This window comes from Falco punctatus, assembly GCF_963210335.1.
Source record: "Falco punctatus genome assembly, chromosome: 18".
Taxonomy (NCBI): Eukaryota; Metazoa; Chordata; class Aves; order Falconiformes; family Falconidae; genus Falco; species Falco punctatus.
This window is the reverse complement of record NC_137598.1, coordinates 534004-551532: the sequence shown is the minus strand read 5'-3', so window position 1 is coordinate 551532 and position 17529 is coordinate 534004. Positions and strand designations below refer to the sequence as shown.

Below are 17529 nucleotides of genomic sequence, written 5' to 3'. Positions count from 1 at the left end.
ATAAAAGCACTATAAAAAGAACTAATTATAATCATTAACCATTATAAACTGAATCAGGCGCATATATATATATCAGAAAGTTCATATAAACCAACATGAAATAGCTACATTCAGAGTTAGAAATTATTTTTCTTCACTGCCCCAGACAAGTTTCAAGGTGGCCATCTGTCAACCTTTCTGTCAACCTTACTGCTGATGACTTTTTGAACTCTGTAACATGTTTACAGAATTAAGCAACCAAAAGTTATGTATTTTGTTTGTATAATTTGTCCTGCAATTGCACAAAGTGCAAAACCTCTTCAGGACTAGGTTCAGAACCTTTACTTTGCACTCCTATTTTCATTCTAGTCATACAACTAATACAAAAAACATCTCTCCTCCCTCTCCAAAATGATATAAGAACAAAAATCTAAATGCCATTGTGAAAGAGTACAGCAACTAAGACTTCCCCATTCTGTGTTTGGCTTGGTAGAGTTTAATACCTTTTAATTTTTATGAAAACATTATGTCAATTTAAATGAATCTTTACAAAATGGGCAAAATCTTGCAAACCTCAGGCAAAAACATCACTGAGAATGTTGCTTGAGTAAAGACTATTGCATTTAGAAGCACAAGGTTAGTTCTTCCTTGTCTTCACTGTACAGAGAGTAGTAAAGCAAAGGAAAAAAAGAAAATAAATCCAAACAAATGGAACAGGAAAATAAAACCCCAAAACAAAACATGCAGCAAAAGAGAGCAATCTACCAGAGACAGATTCATTCACCTCTAAAGAGGATGGGAAGGAAAAAAAATCCACACATGACAAGCAAGAGTCAGATCATCCAATGGACATCTACAAAATCCTTCAAACACCACAGAGATAGGGCAGAGTAAGATCTGGTAAAGAATTATGACCAGGAAACAGCATTAAGAGGCCATTCTGCTCACAAAGTCACCCATTCGTTAATAAAAGCTACAGCTAAGGGTGTCAATATAAATTAAATTCAATCCTCTTTTATGCTGATATAAATTAAATTCAGTTGCCTTTTAAATGCACATTGTAAATCCTATAGTGTGAAATAAATCACCATTTTTTCTGTAAGATGCACACTTAATTCACTGAGTAGTTAATACATTTTTAACTAGTAATATTTAGTGCATAACCCCAAGCTTATATAAAAAACCAAAACAACACATTCCAACTAAACACAAACCACAATTTTTTAAATTGCTGTATATGAACCTTGCCATACACATATTCTATAAACACTATTAAATTTATTTCCACAATACCCAGTCCGTTAGGTGCCATCATTTAGATTATTTGACAACTGCTAACTTAAGACAGAGAATTATAACCCCATTGACCAAAACCAATCATAAATTTAATGTTCACTTTAAAAAAGGCACAAGTATTTAGCTTATTTATACCATCATCTGCAGCTCACTTGTCCCTTCCTGCAAATTTAGCTGCAGATGTTTTATGCTGAGCACCCAAAATGAAAACTACCCATTTACTGGCCCAATTTGCAGTTTAAGCGACTCATCCACAACAACTTTGGGGTGAATGGAAACACTAGAACTTATTTTTTGAGAATTTGTAGAGGATAAATTAGGCTGCAGAAGACAAAACCTACCTCCAAAAGAAGCAATCAGGAAATACACACCATTCACCTTCACTCTCTGGAAAACTGTTGAAGGATTTGTTAGAACCTGAAAAGAACTTGGAAAGAAGTAACCTGGAATTATCAAGAACAAATCGCAATGCACCAGTTTATTTCTATGGTAAGAGAATACTTTGATCAAAAGGGGAAGAAAACATATTTCTTAGTCATAGTGAGAAGTCAGATGTTGTGCCTCACTCCTTCCTCCTAACTACACGTATAGCTTATACAAAACAGCTGTAAGTTTGGTGTAAAGATACCTACAAAACTATAAAATCAAAAAATAGTCATGTAATGATTCACTGACAAATGGGAAGGATTTGTAGCTCTGCAGAAGTCTCCTGCAGATCCACATTAACAGTAATTTCACTACTGTGTCACATGTGAAACAGAATAGGCACATTAAATCTACAAGCAATAGCAAAGTAGGAGTATCATGTTTTATGGGATTATGAAAGGGAAGGGATTATGAAAAAAATGGAGAAATTTGGAAGTGGAGGCGTATTTTTCCTGAAGTAATACCATTGTTATCAGAATTAGCCTGGAAGCTAGAAATGTCTTAATGCATTTTAAACAAGGTTTTCAGAATTCCTTTCTCTGGATATTTGTTCCCAACTTTATGTGGATTCAGAGGCAGGCTGAAAAGCATTAGTGTGAATTTATCTTAAAACAGCATGGAAGCAGGTCTCCGTGCATTAATTGATGTCAAGTTGACGAAGTGATCATCTGCAACACCAATGTTGACAGCCTTCTTCGAACCCACAGATATTTGCAAGCCCCATTATTGTTCTTTAACTGTTAAATAAAATCCTACATCTATATGGCAATTCCATTGGCAACCGGAGTTAAATATCTACACATGTAATCATAAAAGATGCTTTTGACAACTTTCAAATTTTATCACAGATCTTACAGGAGAGATTTCTGTTAAATCCCCCAGTCACGCTCTCTGAAGGAATCACAGTTTTTCTTTTTAAGAGGCAATATGCTAAGCCTCATGTTTATGGAGAACTCATGGCTTGAAGCTGAAACGAGTACAAAACCCCACACATTTATTATTTTTAATAATTTCATCATGTTTAAAGAAATTGCATAATCTTGGAGAGCCCAATCTTTTACTTCAAGGTTGATAATAGTGAAATGACAACAACCAGATGTTTAGAGAAACTGCAAAGGGAAATCTCAGCTGGGACTTGACAAGACAAACAAACCCAATGATTAAAAAGACAGACTTTTTTATAGCCACAACAGCTTCCTGCAGAGAAGTATCTTGATCCTGGGCCAAATCCCAGAGTCCTGTAGGCTAGAGGCCTCTAACTCTATTTTTACTAAGACCTCCCTTGAGTAGGCTTCTCCTGCAGTGGCAGCTTATTTGCGTAACTAATTAGCTCCTATTTTGCAGATAATATTGTCATTCTTTCAGGACTAGTAGTATTAGCTATCAGTAAAAATTGCCACGTCTTAGCAGCTTTTTAAGGGAAGGAACCCCACCCTTTCTTTGTACCTCTGTTGCTCAGTCAGGCTCTTTCCAGAATAAGGCAGAGACACCTACATCAGCAGCCGAGCTGGACCATAACGCTTTAGGATTTCTTCAAAATTTAGTGCCCTTCAAAAGGAAATGTTTACGTTTGTTCTACCTCATTGTTTACTCCTGTTACACAAACATGCATTCAGAGAAGAGCTCATAATTGTCATATATGTTCCTGGCCAAACAAATCCAAAACTTCAGTGTGACCTCTAAGGATATCCTTTGTTCAGAGGGCGGTTTCTTTTCAGAGGGAGCCAAGCACACACCTCCAAGAGTTAATCAAGTCCCCTGGGACCTCATATTGTAACAGCTCATTTAAATTAAAAAGTTTTTTTTAAAAAGGAAAAAAAGACTAAAAATATTCCTCAATGACCAAACAAAATGAAAATGTACTTCTTACCTCTCTGCAACATATTGAAACAGCTGGGCATATTTTTTACCCTAAAAACAGAAATGTAAAGAGTTTTTAATGATTTAGCAATCTTTTCAAAGACACATGCATAACAGGCTTACGCATTTGGTAGCTCTGTGGTGTAAAACTGCTTAAGTAACTCCCGCCACTCATTCCTCTCCTTCAGTAGCCACTAGCTCGTACAGAAACAACAGTGGACAGGGAGGAAATCTGCTACACGTTTAGTTACTGCAGAGAAATTTTAGAGAGAAGGGAGAAATTTATAGCTATAAACAAATGAAAATCTGTGCTCTATGGTACACCTTGTAAATGTAATTGAGTTACAATGTATTTGAGAATTAAATTGAGCATGGAACCAACTAATAAGCATCCTCTGGCATCACAGTGACCTATTTGTGCAAAGTATTAAAGAAAAACGTTTAATGGAGGATTCCCCAAATCCAATCTTTTGAGGTAAAACACCACATTTGATTTCTGCTTTGTAAGGAGGCTGGGAAAAGCATTTCAGGAAGAGCTAGAGACATTTATTTCAATGCTTGCTTGAAAAAATTAAAAGCAAAGTTCAAAACTTTGTATGTAACTTAAAATACAGAATGCTGATGTTTTAAACATTCAGATCTAAAGAATGCTAGTTAAGTTTAAATTTATCACAAACAATATAAACTGAACCTAAGTATTAATTTAATGGGATAAATGAAACAGAGACAGTTCTGTAATCAAAAGGAAATAAGGAAATGTCCTGTACTTAGAGAAACAAATTAATATAATAAAGAAGCTGAAAAATATTCAGGGAAAACATCACTTAACAGTAGTAATCTCAGATATTTTGAGCAGCCAGCACGCCGTGCTGCGTAAGCATCTGTCTACCTTGACATACCTGACTCAGCCAATCTGTCACAGGAAAAAAAGAAGTTACATTTGTAATTTTGTTTTCAAACTGTTAGTGGCATTTCTCAAAGCGGATTTCACTCAAACATATTCTAGTAGAAATTTCTGCTCCTGCAAAACTCTTCATTTGTCTTTCTGGCCAGCCCCATATTATTTTTTGAATATACTTAAGAGCTTGGAAAAGTCTACTACATCTTGTTCCACTTTCAGGCCTGAAGTACATCCTTTCAAGGAGTTGCTCAGTTACCCTAAAACCGCATGTTGAAACTTTTTCACTTTTTGCTGCAGGTGTTTCCAATCTTAGAGCCCTGGCAAAAAAAACCTGACATGGCAAGCGTCCAAACCACGGGCTACCTGCAGAAGCAAAATCCAATATTCCAACTTACAATCTTTGGAACATGTAATTTATCAATTGAGTTTTTCTACGTGAAGTTTTCTACTAAAACCTACATTAGATTAGGAAAAGGGTTCGTGCGGTTGAGGTGCACAGCTGGACCTGCTTGACTGTCACACTTAGATCACTTTGTGTGTGCTGACCTCAATGTGGCTTTTTTCCTTGGGTGAGCGAGCCCCAAGGAAAATAGCATTTTGATGCCTTCTCAAGTATTTGCCTTCTTTCTACTTCAAGACTTCTTTCCTGCTTCTTTCAGCCACAGATCATCAACGTAAACACCTGTAGTTCAACAGATCGCCTAGACTGCCCTGAATGCACATCGCTGGTATTTACAGGATGAAACACAAGTGTAAACACTTGTGTGCTGAGTTTTAAAACACAAGTATTCTTGTTCCTAAAGAAACAGGAATTTTATTCTTGGAGCAAGAATATCAAACTCCTGGGTTTGCTACCCTTGTGAATTTACGCACTTCAATAGCAACTAAAAATGTCTCATTCCACTGCACTCCCCAGATAGAGAGCTCTCCTTCTGTTCCAGCTGGACACAGCAAAAACGAAAAATAACTCACCAGCGGTGACGGGAATTAAAACAGCTGCATTCACCCTGTCATTAATTTATTTTGAATTTGGTATCTGCAGAACCAGATACACTGGGTAAAGACAAAGCCACGCTGGTGAATTTTTATGGCTTTTTAAAAAAAATCAACTTTGCTTTTTTACCCTAGGTCTAAGAAACAATGCATTTACATTGAAGGAAATAATAAAGTTTGGGATTAGCAGATGGTAATTTTTTCAGTGGTAAACACAATCATTAGTCATCCGTTAGTAATATAAAACTTCATTGGTAAATCCTTGCTGCTATCGACATCTGAATTCCATTTACAAACTTAATTTTTCCCATTTTTAGCAATGCCAGTGCGGCTGGCTGTTTTCCCTTTCATGTAATGAACAAAATCACTTTTTATTCATAGCTTCTGCTTCCAGATTATCTTTTTTTTGAAAAAGCAAGTGAAAATTGCTATTATTATATTAAATAATTAAATAATACTTCATCTAAGGCAGCGGCTGCAAAGTACAATCAGGAATACAAATGCATAACTAGCCATAATAATGTTTGTTATTACTATCAGTGGCATAACCACAGAAGAGAATGCAGCTCTTTGTACTGTGTATGTATATGATTTATAGGTGACAGATAAGACAGTTAAATGAAAACACGTCCCTCCAGCACGAGGGGAAGTAGCCTGGCGCATTCTGTAAACCAGGAAGAATGACTGGTAACTCACGAAGACCATCAGAAGAAAATTAATGTGATTGTTTAATGAACTGCAGAATAATAAATCATGTTCTAGCAACACATGGGTATCACAGCAAGGGGGTCCATTTGGGAAGCACGCTACTTGCCAAATTCAAAAGAGTGTTTTAAGAGTAAGTAAAATACTATTTTAAAGTATGCTGAAGATGTGTTAACCAAGTTATAAAAAATGTGTACTTGTACTTCTGTTAAACACGTTAACTATTAAAAAATATGTATTATCTGTTTTAAACACACGATCTTCAGTATTCAGTCTGCACGGTATGCCATTAAAAGCTGTATGTCCCATCATTCCTAAATTAGTCACAATAATAAGATCATTATTAAAGATATAATCATGATACTGAGTTCATTATTAAAGATCTAAACCATTTCAATTTATGCTTGGGAGAACTGTAGTCACTGATGATACGTTGGCTTGACAGCCCAGGAAACTTATATGGCACCAATCCAGCAACGTACTTAAGCAAATGCACGATTTTAAGCATTTATATAGTTGCATTGACTGCATTTGGATTGTTTAAACATGTAAAAGTTAAATATAACCTTAAGCATCCACGGTAGCAAAGCCCTTGCACATAGGTGGGCAGCTCCTGACATTGGCTGCGCTGCCGCGCCCACCCACCTGCCTCCCGACTCCCAGAAAACCTCCAACAAATCCACGCAGAAAGTTTATGGCGATTTACTCCTCAGCCTCCCCCTTGAAACCATCCAAGGAGGGATGAAACCTGTGCCAACTTTTGCTACAAGCCTCACCGAAGGGAGATTCAATGTGAAAGTAACAGCCAAGTTTTATTAAAAAGGCCTCTAGTGGTTTCTGGAGCTTGGAAGGCTCTTTCAGCACTAAACGCATCTTCCAATGGCCCGGAGCCACAGGCCTGCGGGAAGGCACTGGCAGTGGGACACGGGGCTTCTCAGGGCCGGCAGGTTTCAGCGCCATCGGCAGCCCTCCTCACCCTCCCCACCAACACTGCCCACAGCACCAGCCACCCGAATAACCCCGCAGTGAAGGCACCAGGGCGCAATTACGAAGCCAGTAAGGTTAATTACCCCTACACCTATGCAGGGCAGCACAGAGGCCTCACCACACCGCCAACCCACGGCACCCGGGGAGCACAAACGCAGCAGACGCTGCCGGAGGCGGCCAGCCCCGAACACAGGCCAAGCCCCGCCACAGGGCCGCCCACCCCGCACCGGGCAGCGGCGGGGCCGCCCCCCGCCCCACAGGTGCCCGGCCGGCAGGTGCAACGGGGCGGGCAGCCGCCGCCTCAGCCCGCCTGAGGAGATGGCGGCGGAGCGCCAGGGCCCCGAGGCCGCGCTAGGCCGCAGAGCTGGGCCAGGCGGCAGGCCCCCCTCCAACCACCGCGGGCTCCCCCGGGGCCGGGGCTCCACGGGTCGCAGCCCCCCGGGGCGGCGGAGGCGGGGGCGGGGGGAGCCGGCCCACCCCGCGCCATTCGTGCTTCACACAAACTTCGTCAGGGCCAGGGCAGCGGCTGCGCCCGCCTCTCGGTGACGTCACCGCGCCGCGCACCAATCCCCGCGCCGCTCCGCGGCCCAGAAGGAAATGACGTCACCGTATCCCTCCGCCGGCCAGGTCCCCTTTTTGTGTGTGTGTGTGTGTATGTGTGTGTGTGTGTCTGCGGGCGCTTCGCGCGTGTATCAGCCCGCCGGGCGCGCTTTTTTTTTTTTTCCTTCCCCCCTTCCCTCCCTTTTCCCCTCTCTGCTGAAGGGGGGAGGGGGGGCGGCGGAGACACACGCAAAGCACGGAGCCGCCCCCCGCGAGAACGTACAGAGGGAGAGCAGAAACAGATAATTCCTTTTCCTCCTCCTTCTCCTCAGCATCACGCTCGGGGTTCCCGGGGGCTCATGCCACCTGCCCTCCCCTGCCGGTCGCCTCGCCCGGAGAGCGGCGGAGCGCGGGGGGGGCCCGCACGCCGGGCCCTTTAAGAGCGAGCGGCGGCGGCGGGAGCGCGGCGGTGCCGGTGAGGAAGGTGAGGCGGCGCGAGCCCGTTATGTGTGTGGGGGGGCGGCCGTAGGGAGGGGGGCGCGCAGCGCGGGCGGCGGTTGGTGACCGTTGGAACCGGTTCGAACCGCCCGGGTCTGGGGGAGAAGGGGGGGTCGGCCGGGCCAGAGCGCGCCGTACACAAAGCGGCGGCGGGAGGAGGAGGGAGGGCTCGCGGCTGCCGAGGCGGGGGACGGGGAGGAGCCGCGGCGGCGGCTCCCGCTGGGCGGCGGAATGCCCGGGCCGCCGCTCGCCCGCCCGGGCGCTGAGGGGAGGCGGAGGGATCCGCGCACACCCCCTCCGCCGGGCGGGGGGGGGGGGGGGGCGGGCGGTGACGCGGAACCGGCAGCTCCCTTCGCTCCCCCCGCCGCTCCTGTGGGCGCCGCGCACAACGCCCCGGCCGGAGCGGGGCCTCCCCCGCCGCCCGCGGGCCGCCATCCCCCGGGGAGGGGGTGGCAGCAGCCCCCCCCCGTCCTGCCTCCCCCTCCTCCTTTTCCCATGGCTGGTGCTGGGTGGGCGGCCATGTTGGGCACGGGGATTATTTTTCTCTCTCTTTCTTAGCCGCCACAATACACCCAGGGTGGGTTTTGCGATACTTCTCTGGAGAAATACCCGTTTCTCCTCTTCTTAAGGGAAGCGGATGGTGGGGGGAGTCTCTGCCCACCTCCTTGAGGGAGCGACACCCCCCCACACCGTGGCCTGCTTGTTCCCCACCCTCGCAGAAGGGTCCCCCCTCCCCAGAGGTCGGGGCCAGCGGGCCGCCAGCCGGCCCCTCTCCTCAGCGGCCTCCCCTGCCCTGCCGCCCGCCACCCCCTCCTGTCACCCGAGAGAGCTCTGGGTGCCGGAGCCCCTGGCCCCGGTGAAAGGGGCTCTTCCCAGGCACATCAGAGGGGAAACTGTTCTTTTTATTTGCTTCCCTGAGCTGGCAGGCCCTCTCCCTGCGTTCCTGCCTGCCCTATCCCCTTAGCGCTGCCCAGAGTGCGGGGATCACTCGCCACCCTTGGTAATACCTGCTCGCCTGCCCCACTGCTGGGGCAGGGGTTCCCTTCAGCAGGCTCTCCTGGAGAGCCTCTGCATTGCCAAAAGACTTAATGCAAAATACCCCGAGGCTGATTCTTCTGGTGACAGAGAACAAAAATTAGATGTTTGTTATCATCAAGATGTTTGCCTGGCCCTTACTGTGGCCCTGCTCTCCCGGGTACCTGGGGAACCTGGGCTGCTATGTTTGGGCATCCTTGCTCTCTGCTTCTTTCCTTGGCTGGCATGCGACATAAAGCATGTGTGAAGATGAAGGAGAGGCATGAATCCCGCTGCCCAACACCCTTGCTGAAAACATGCAACACATGACAACACACACAGCTTTATTTTTATTAACTTGGCAGCAGTTGCAGCTGTCACCAAGACATACCAAATGGGGCAGGAGTGAGTGATCGGAAGTGGGGGTAGAGGAATGGGGGGTGGGAGTGATGTGTTGCTTCTTTTACGAAATAATTTGCAAGGATAGACAAATTATGCATATTCCCAACTCTGGTTCTCTGTGTATGCTGTCTCAGAGCTTCAGGTTGCTGCAGTTGTTAATTTTCATCCTTGAATGTGAAGCCAGGCTTGCTGTACGCACACTTTTTTTTTTTTTTTTTTCCCCCTCCAACTGTATTAATTATTAGCATGTGTAATTAGCCCTGTTCTACAGGGCTACCTGCCCGGAGGGTTTGCTCTCTGTTGCTGCTTTAAGCTCGCTCTGGGTGTGGGGTTCTGCATATGTTATTTACAGTTGGTCTTGCGTTTGTGGATATATATGGTTACATTGTTTGTGCCCCATCCTCACAGCTGCTTAGATACTGTCAAGAGAGCCTCCAGCTGTTCCCGTGAGTAGACCTGCATCCACACTGACATGAGTGGAGTGCTCCATGCTGTCTCCTCACAAAAGAGCCCGTTGCAGAAATATAGCTACAGACATGCTCTTGGCCTCTAGAAGCTTCAAGGTAGTCCCATGCTCACAAAATATGCCGACAACCAGAAAGCGGTTTGTTTTCATCACTCTGCAGTTCAAACTTTAAGGCAGATAACAATCGTTCTAATTGAGTGTGTAATAATACATTTTAATTAGTAGGCATCACACACTTCAAAGTCTTTAATAAAATATATAGGACTTTAAATGATAGCATTTGTAGGAAACGTAACATGCCTTTTGAAATTATTTCAGTACCAGCAAAGTCAAGTCAACCACATCAGTCAACAAAAAGTAAATTTACCTTGGCCTGAAGGATGTAACTGTCGAACTCTGACATTCAGCTTGCGCCATGCTTTTCACGTTCCCCCTTCCTTCTCTTTTTTTTGGAGATGTTGCTCGTGATGAATAGCCCTGTGAACAGTAATGAAAACATCATCCGCTATGGATTTTCATCACTTAGACTGTATCACTTTTAGGCTGTGCCAGTTAGCCATAAAAAGCCACTGAAGAGCATTATCTTTTTTTCAGGGCAGGGATTGCAGCATGTCTTGACAGCAGAAACCTTTATTGTAGGATTCATTTGCATTTAATGCAACCTCATTAGGTTTCTAAGTCCTTAAAAAGTTAAGGTACATTCCTTGCCGTTAAGTACGTGTTATTGAAAGTAAGCAAGAAAATACATAATGACAGCAGTTCCATTGAGGTTATGTGGTCACCAGGGGAGGACACAATGGAGAGAAGAAGTGGCCATTCAGAAGGAAAACTTGGACAAGAGAAATCGATTTATGCATTAATTTCTATCCTAAAGCGTGCATTGAATCAACTGCTCAAGCTTATTTGTAGGTCTTCTAAAAACAGCCCTCAATCTTGTATTTTAGATCTTCTTTTCGGAACTGACAAGAGGGAAGGAGGCTGTTTTATAGCAAGTGGTGAAGAAAATTTGAGGGTCAGTTAATTCTTGGTATGTATTTTTGGAAACGATTGGGGTATCAATAGCATTATAACCACAATGCAATTAAATCTACAATGGCAAATCTGGGCGGACATAAAAACTGACAAACATTTGGCAAGAAGAATGAAGAAAGTTTATATACTTGGTGCTTTTAAATTTTTAATGTAATCTTCTGGGATGTAGTCTGTGCACAACCTACCTCTACCTTCTGTTGCAGGGCAGAGTAGCCACATTTCCTTGTTTCAGCGGAGTTGGTAGGATGCAGTTTGCCCTGGGTGAATTCCTTCCTTCCCCAGAAGCCTGGTCGCCAGCCCACAGTGGCTCCTCTCTGGGAGCTGTTGCAGTGATACCCCGTGCAGATACGTTGCAGGGACTTACTCTTTGTTCTGGGGCTTCTTTGTGCCAGCTGTGTCCCAAACTGCTATGCTGCCAGGTGTAGTGTCAGTGAACAAGGTGGAAGCTCTGTACGAGAGAGAATGTGCAGGAGCCACCTTTGGTTAGTTGTAGACTTCTGGAAGATGCAAGGCCGGTCTTTAAAGTTCATAAAATATTCTGTCATCACTTCCTCAGATTGCTTTGGTCCTTCATCACTAATAATCAGCTGTGACTGTGGGCTCCCCTTGGGAGTCGGCTGGGGCTTTTTTCTTTAAAAAAATTTAAAAACCCACTAGCATCTCAGTGCGGTCTGCTATTTGGATTGATTCTCACTGCATATTCACTTGGTTTTCTACATTGTAAATTAACATGAATATGCATATTCCGTCTTGAAAATGGTGAGTAAAGATTTAAATTAGGATTTGTGAAGGCTTGGTGTTATCTTTTAGGGTTAGGATATCTGTTAGTTCAAACTACTTAACTTGCTACCTGTTTTGTGATGGTCAAAGTGTAAACGTATGTACATCTGGAGTTCCTTCATAGCCAGAGACAGTACCAGCTGCTCAAATCTGGGCTGGGGAGTGAGAGGTGGGAACGGAGGTGCCTGGGTCCTTCGCGGCTCTCTCAGTACTTCCTACATCTGATCTGGGCAAGGCTGATGAATTCCTTTTCTGTTTTTCCGTCGGTAAAGTACATGGCTATATTCGTACCTCTGTAGATAACATCATGTTGGAGGGAGGATGCTGTGAAATTCTGGGTAATAGTCTCTGTCCCTCTGGGATAATGGTCCCTGTCCCTCCTCTTTGTTCCATCTTGAAACAAAATTCAGCCTTTTGCTTTACCAAGTCACCTCTATCACGGGGTACGTATTTATTTCTGACCTGCTAGTATGCCCTTAAGAGTGATTGTGTTGCAGATGATTGCACCCAGTAGGCAGAAATTGGGCCACCAGCAGTGCCCTGACAAGTACTGATTTATTTATACTTTTTTTTTTAATTAAAAGCCTTAGAAAGTGAAGCTCATACAGCAAGAGTAGCGCATCCCATCATGTGAATTTTGAAGAACACTGTGAACAAGTCATTAATTTGAAGTCCTTTTTAAAAAGAAGTGTGTGTGTGTGTATACAGCATATGTATGTCATAACTTGTTTGCTTTGTGTCAAATAATATCAAGCTGTGAATGGAACTGTAAATATATAACCACACATCTTTTAGAGATCACTTCAATGAGACACAGCTGCCTTACTCTGCAGCTGTCATGTAAAACCTGCTATCCACAGGTGCTTTAGATAATAGAAAACACTTGGGACCTGATTCTCTCAGCTTGCATTGCTAACTCAGTGAAATCACTGAGTTAAAACTCACATTGTGGTAGCAGAGTCCTTTGTTTGCCACCCCATTTAGGTGGCAAAACTGGGCTAAGTGTTTATTTTGTTCATTGAGATGTTTTTTGAAGATTGAAGTGCCGGCGATCTTTAAACCACAGTACAATGTTTTGTCCTTTCTACCTGCTCAGTCATTTTCTCTTGAGAAAATAATGACGGTCTATAGGGATTATAGCTGGTATCTCTCTAACTGTGTGAAAGTGGTTCATTGATAAATAGGTGCAATTGGATCTTGGAATTCAAATCTCAGTTGAAATTACAAAGGAGACTTTTTTTTTTTTTTAGTGAGGCATAAGAGAAAACAAAAGGATTTCTCCTTTTCTCGTAATGAGGTGATCTGTCTAGTTGTATGCAAATAAAACATCTTTATTGTTGGATTTCCCCTGGTAATGGTGATCATGTCGATCAAAGAATGTAATCAGGTGGCTGGTCTCTTAATACAAGAGTTTAATGGCTGTTGGTTATTTTCCCCTGTATGGCAACAATGAGTATGAACCACATCAGCTGACAAAAAATAAAGGGTCTGTATCTTGCAGTTGTGCCAATTATTTGTGTAAGGCTAATATGTGCTGGCTCTTCCCTGAAGGTCTTCTCCCATTTTCCAGCTAAAGGGGAGAGAAAATATCTTTCGGTTTGAAAGGCTTTATTTCTTGCAGTGTGTCTAGAACATTTTGTAATTTATTTTTTTTTGTAAATTTTTTGGCACCCATATTTTCAACCAAGCATCTGCCAACTATGTGCTGAAAAGCTAAATGTGGAGTATTTATCATTGGGATTAATCACTTTATTGAGCAAAGGCTTCTTACATACAAAAATATTCAAGATCAAAGCTTTGAAAAACAAAGCTGTTACATTATAGAAGAGAGGAGACATTTTCTTAGTTCAGTTGATATGAACAGATGAAATACTATGCGCATAATGTAAGTTAGTGTCAAAAGAAGCTTGTAACTACAGTCTCTTTAGCATTTTGTCTTTGCATTTTCTGAATAATGATGAGGTGTTGAATAATATATCTCTTACAATGTGTGCAAAGACTTCCTCTGTAGTTCTAACCTTCCTGGGCAGACATATGTGCATGCTTTAATTAATACAGCAGGTTATTTATCCTGACTATTTATAGACTGCCCATCGCTAGAGCATTAAGGCACTGTTACTTGTCTGGCGTGGAGTAATATGATTCCAGACAAATAGTTACTGTTGTAAGTGTCACCGGTTTTGCCAGCGAAGAGAAGCTTTGTCCTAGAAGCTTCACAGGATTTTTTTCTAGATGTTTCTCTGAAGGGTGAATATTGCGAATCATAAATACGTAGCTATTGATCAGTTGTAATGGCTATCCATTCAAGGTCTTAGTGTATATCTTGTATGAGATTTTGCTTGTTTTTACTATGATCTTGTAATTATGAAGAAGTTTATGTTAGCAGTCAGAGAAATAATATTTAAGGTTCTTTGATTCTTGCTTTCCCCTGCTAAGCAGATCTCTAGCATAATCCTGTACTTCAGAGCTTCATTTCATGGAACGTATTTTCTTGCCTTTTGTCATTCAGAATTTATTTTTGTTGGCGTTTTTTTTTTGTCTCTTTTGTTTTTTTAACAGAACAGGAGGAAGTTTGAGTTTGTGTTCGGTAATGTGAGCAGGGGCTGGGCACTGAGTTTTATTTCCAAGCCATTCACTGCTAGTAGAATCTTTGGCAAGTCACTTAATTTCACTGAACTCTTGTTTCCCACCTTTGAGAGAAGGTTAATAAAAATTTTTACACACTGCAGGCTTTGTGTAAATGAAGAAGCTAGTAATGTCTTTGAAGCATGCAGGTAATGGGTGCTAGGGAGGATGTGAGCTTTTTCATGCTTAATGTAATACACTTGGTTAATTGTATATTAGGATTATTCCAGTACTCTTTGATTTCTTTTTTCAATATACTAATGTAATTTTATTTGACAAGTAGGAGACTTGATTTACTTTTTTTTTTATTTAGTTAGCTATTTTTTCTCTGATAACAAGACATTTTACTAAGACTAGTTTTAGGCTGTGTTTCTGTGAAAAAGTTCAATGGATGCGTTTGAAAAGCTACTGCTTCATACAGTATTTATGAGCAGGAGTTTGTATGTGTTAAGTTGGGGTAGTTTGGTTTATGTGCGGTGTTTATTAGTAATGTTTTGTTTATTCAGCAAGATGAAAAGAGTTAACTGTTACCGGAGTATTTAATTGCTTCCTGTAGCAAAAGCCTCAGTGTCAACAGCTGAAGTGTGCTTGCTGTTTGGTGGTAGAGCAAAAATATCTGGTAATACATGTTTAGTTCATGAGTTGCACAATGCTGTAGAAAAATGGAGCCTCAAATGCCCCCTGGCAAGCCATTTAATCCACCTTGCCTCCCTTATAGTATATACACCTTCTCTTACAGATCTGTCTGTTCCCAGGGGCATCCAGAACTGGAAATGTCATCAGTTCCCTGGACAGCCTGTTGCAACGCTTCATCTTTATTCCTAGAAGCTTTTTTGGTGTTTGGGTTGGAATACTCTGTTCTTCAGTTTGAGCCCTTCACTTCTTGTTTCCATCACAGGTGTGGAGAACAGACCGCTTCCTTCCACTTTGCGACAGACTTTTACATGTCTGAAGGTTATTGTGCTTCGGTAGTCCCCTCTATGGATTGAACAACTCCAGGTCATTCCATCTTTTATTGAAGATCACCTTTTCTAGCTCTTCTGGACTCTGCAGTTGGTTTAAGACTGGCTTGGTGTTACGCTCCAGGCAGTGTTACAGCATGCAAAGCACAGCCTCCTCAGTTTGCCTGAGGAGCCGTTAAATGTCCCTTTGCTTTCTCCTGCTAGTGGATTCCACTGGCCGACTGGGCAAGCCTGAGCTGTTACTGGGTTTTTCTGAAACGCGTGCTGAATCGCATGCTGGGAAGGCGTGATAAGAGTGAGGAGTAAACAGCTGCAGAGATGTGTTTGAATACCAGAGCAGAGCGCTTGGGGGACAGCTGGAAGAGGCAAGGTCATGTAAAGTTCCTGAAAGAGTGCTTTTTTAGGTTAAAAGTTAACTGAGAAGGACTTGAAACGCTGAGGAAAATGCATTATCTCGTTCTACCTGTGTTCAGAGAAACAGTATTTATACTTCCCTTGTAAAAGTCACAATGCTGGATAATGTTTCTCTACCGAGAGTTTTGCCTGATAGCTGAACAAGCCCGTGAGCACCCCTGATTTGAGCAATCTGCTTAGGTCCCCTCAAAAGACTAAAAGAAGTAGTCTTGGTAGGAGTAAGTTATTTGTGAGTTGGATTGGACTTTGGGGGCTCTTTATCTTCTTTTAAAGGCCTCCATAAAGGGCAAATCTGACTTCATAGAGACCAAAAGTGAAATTATGCAGAAATGTTTTCATTTACTGCATTCTTTTAAGATTCTGTGCTGCAGGTACACAAAATTGTGAGACACGGGGATAGCTATTTTAAATATATATTTCAAATTAGCAGGATGTGTGTGAACAGGCATAAACTTGTTTAGGTAGAAGTACTACTGCTCTGCATTCTCGCTGAAGTGATGACAGGACTAGTTGTTTGGAGTTGTGTGCGGGGTAAGATAAATGAGATATAGTCTTTTATCACTATGAATGTTGAAGTGGTGAACAAAAGAAGATCAGCTACAGAGCACAAGTGGTGTAGTGGCTTCCTTGAAATATTCTTTAGTCTTAAAATGAATATTATTGTGCTTCAAAAGCATAATTAGGAAGTGAGAATTACATGTATTAGTATAACCTATAACCAAGCATAAAACTAAAATGAGCATTTCTTAGTAAAACACCATTGTGTGACAACAGCATCAAAGTATAAGCTCTGAGAATCCTTTTTAGACAAATAGAACACAGAAAAATGAGAGGCTGTCTTTGTATCTAGAGGAAAACAACGGTTTAAAAAAAAAAAAGTGCTGGCAGTTTGAATTTGGCAAATGTTAACAAGTTTTTAGGATTCTTGGGGGTTTTGAGGCTTAGCGGGTTATGACAGTTACTTCAGATCAGCATTTGTCAAAAGTTTGTTTTGGCTTTGTGTTGCATTGCAGGGAATTCCCAATGATGGTGCTTTTGCACTTTACAACTAGCGTGGCACAACACAGGTACAAATAAAAGATGGTATTTGCATAAGGTGGTTGCACCCCTGGCCTTAGCCTTTCCTGTAAATCCTAGCTTGGGACTGATTTACAAGCTGCAGTTTATAGCAGGTGCAGCATTTGTTTGGCCAGAATTATGACTGTTAGGATAAGAAGGGTAGACACAGCTTAATGATACAAGACTTATAATCTAATTGCTCTGTGGCTACATAATCCCACTTGCATTTTAAAGTTACGTCTCTTCCACTTTTTCAACAGTGAGCTAATAAACGTTACTCTGTGTTTAAGCCTTCTGGTCAGCACTGTTTTCTGTGGCCATTGAAAGCACAGATTGTCTGCACACGAGTTGGATTATTTTCTTGCCTATCCCCTGTTATAAGCTGTTTATTTTGGCCAGTTTGTCTCAGAACGGTTCTCATCAGACTTTTATGGCTGTCAAATGGTAGTAGAGATGACAAAATGCAATCATAACAGTCTCTTTTGCCACCAAAATGTAATCAAGAAGAGCAAAATCCCTCCTGGACATCTTGATTCCTGTTCACTCACAGTACAGAACTGCTGCTTGTTCTGCTCGCTAGCCTTTCTGGG

At 42.6% G+C, this 17529-nt stretch overlaps 1 protein-coding gene across 7 annotated transcripts in view; it reads left to right on the top strand.

Moving 5' to 3' along the window:
• The first annotated feature begins 62 nt into the window (after window positions 1–62).
• Window positions 63–17529, top strand: part of POGZ (pogo transposable element derived with ZNF domain) — a 45239-nt gene continuing 27772 nt past the window's right edge. For 4 of the 7 annotated variants that reach the window (XM_080368047.1, XM_080368046.1, XM_080368041.1 and 1 more), the window contains exon 1: window positions 63–8171. The gene's annotated coding sequence lies outside the window, so the exon portion shown is untranslated. The other 3 variants (XM_080368043.1, XM_080368044.1, XM_080368045.1) reach the window with 3 other exon arrangements.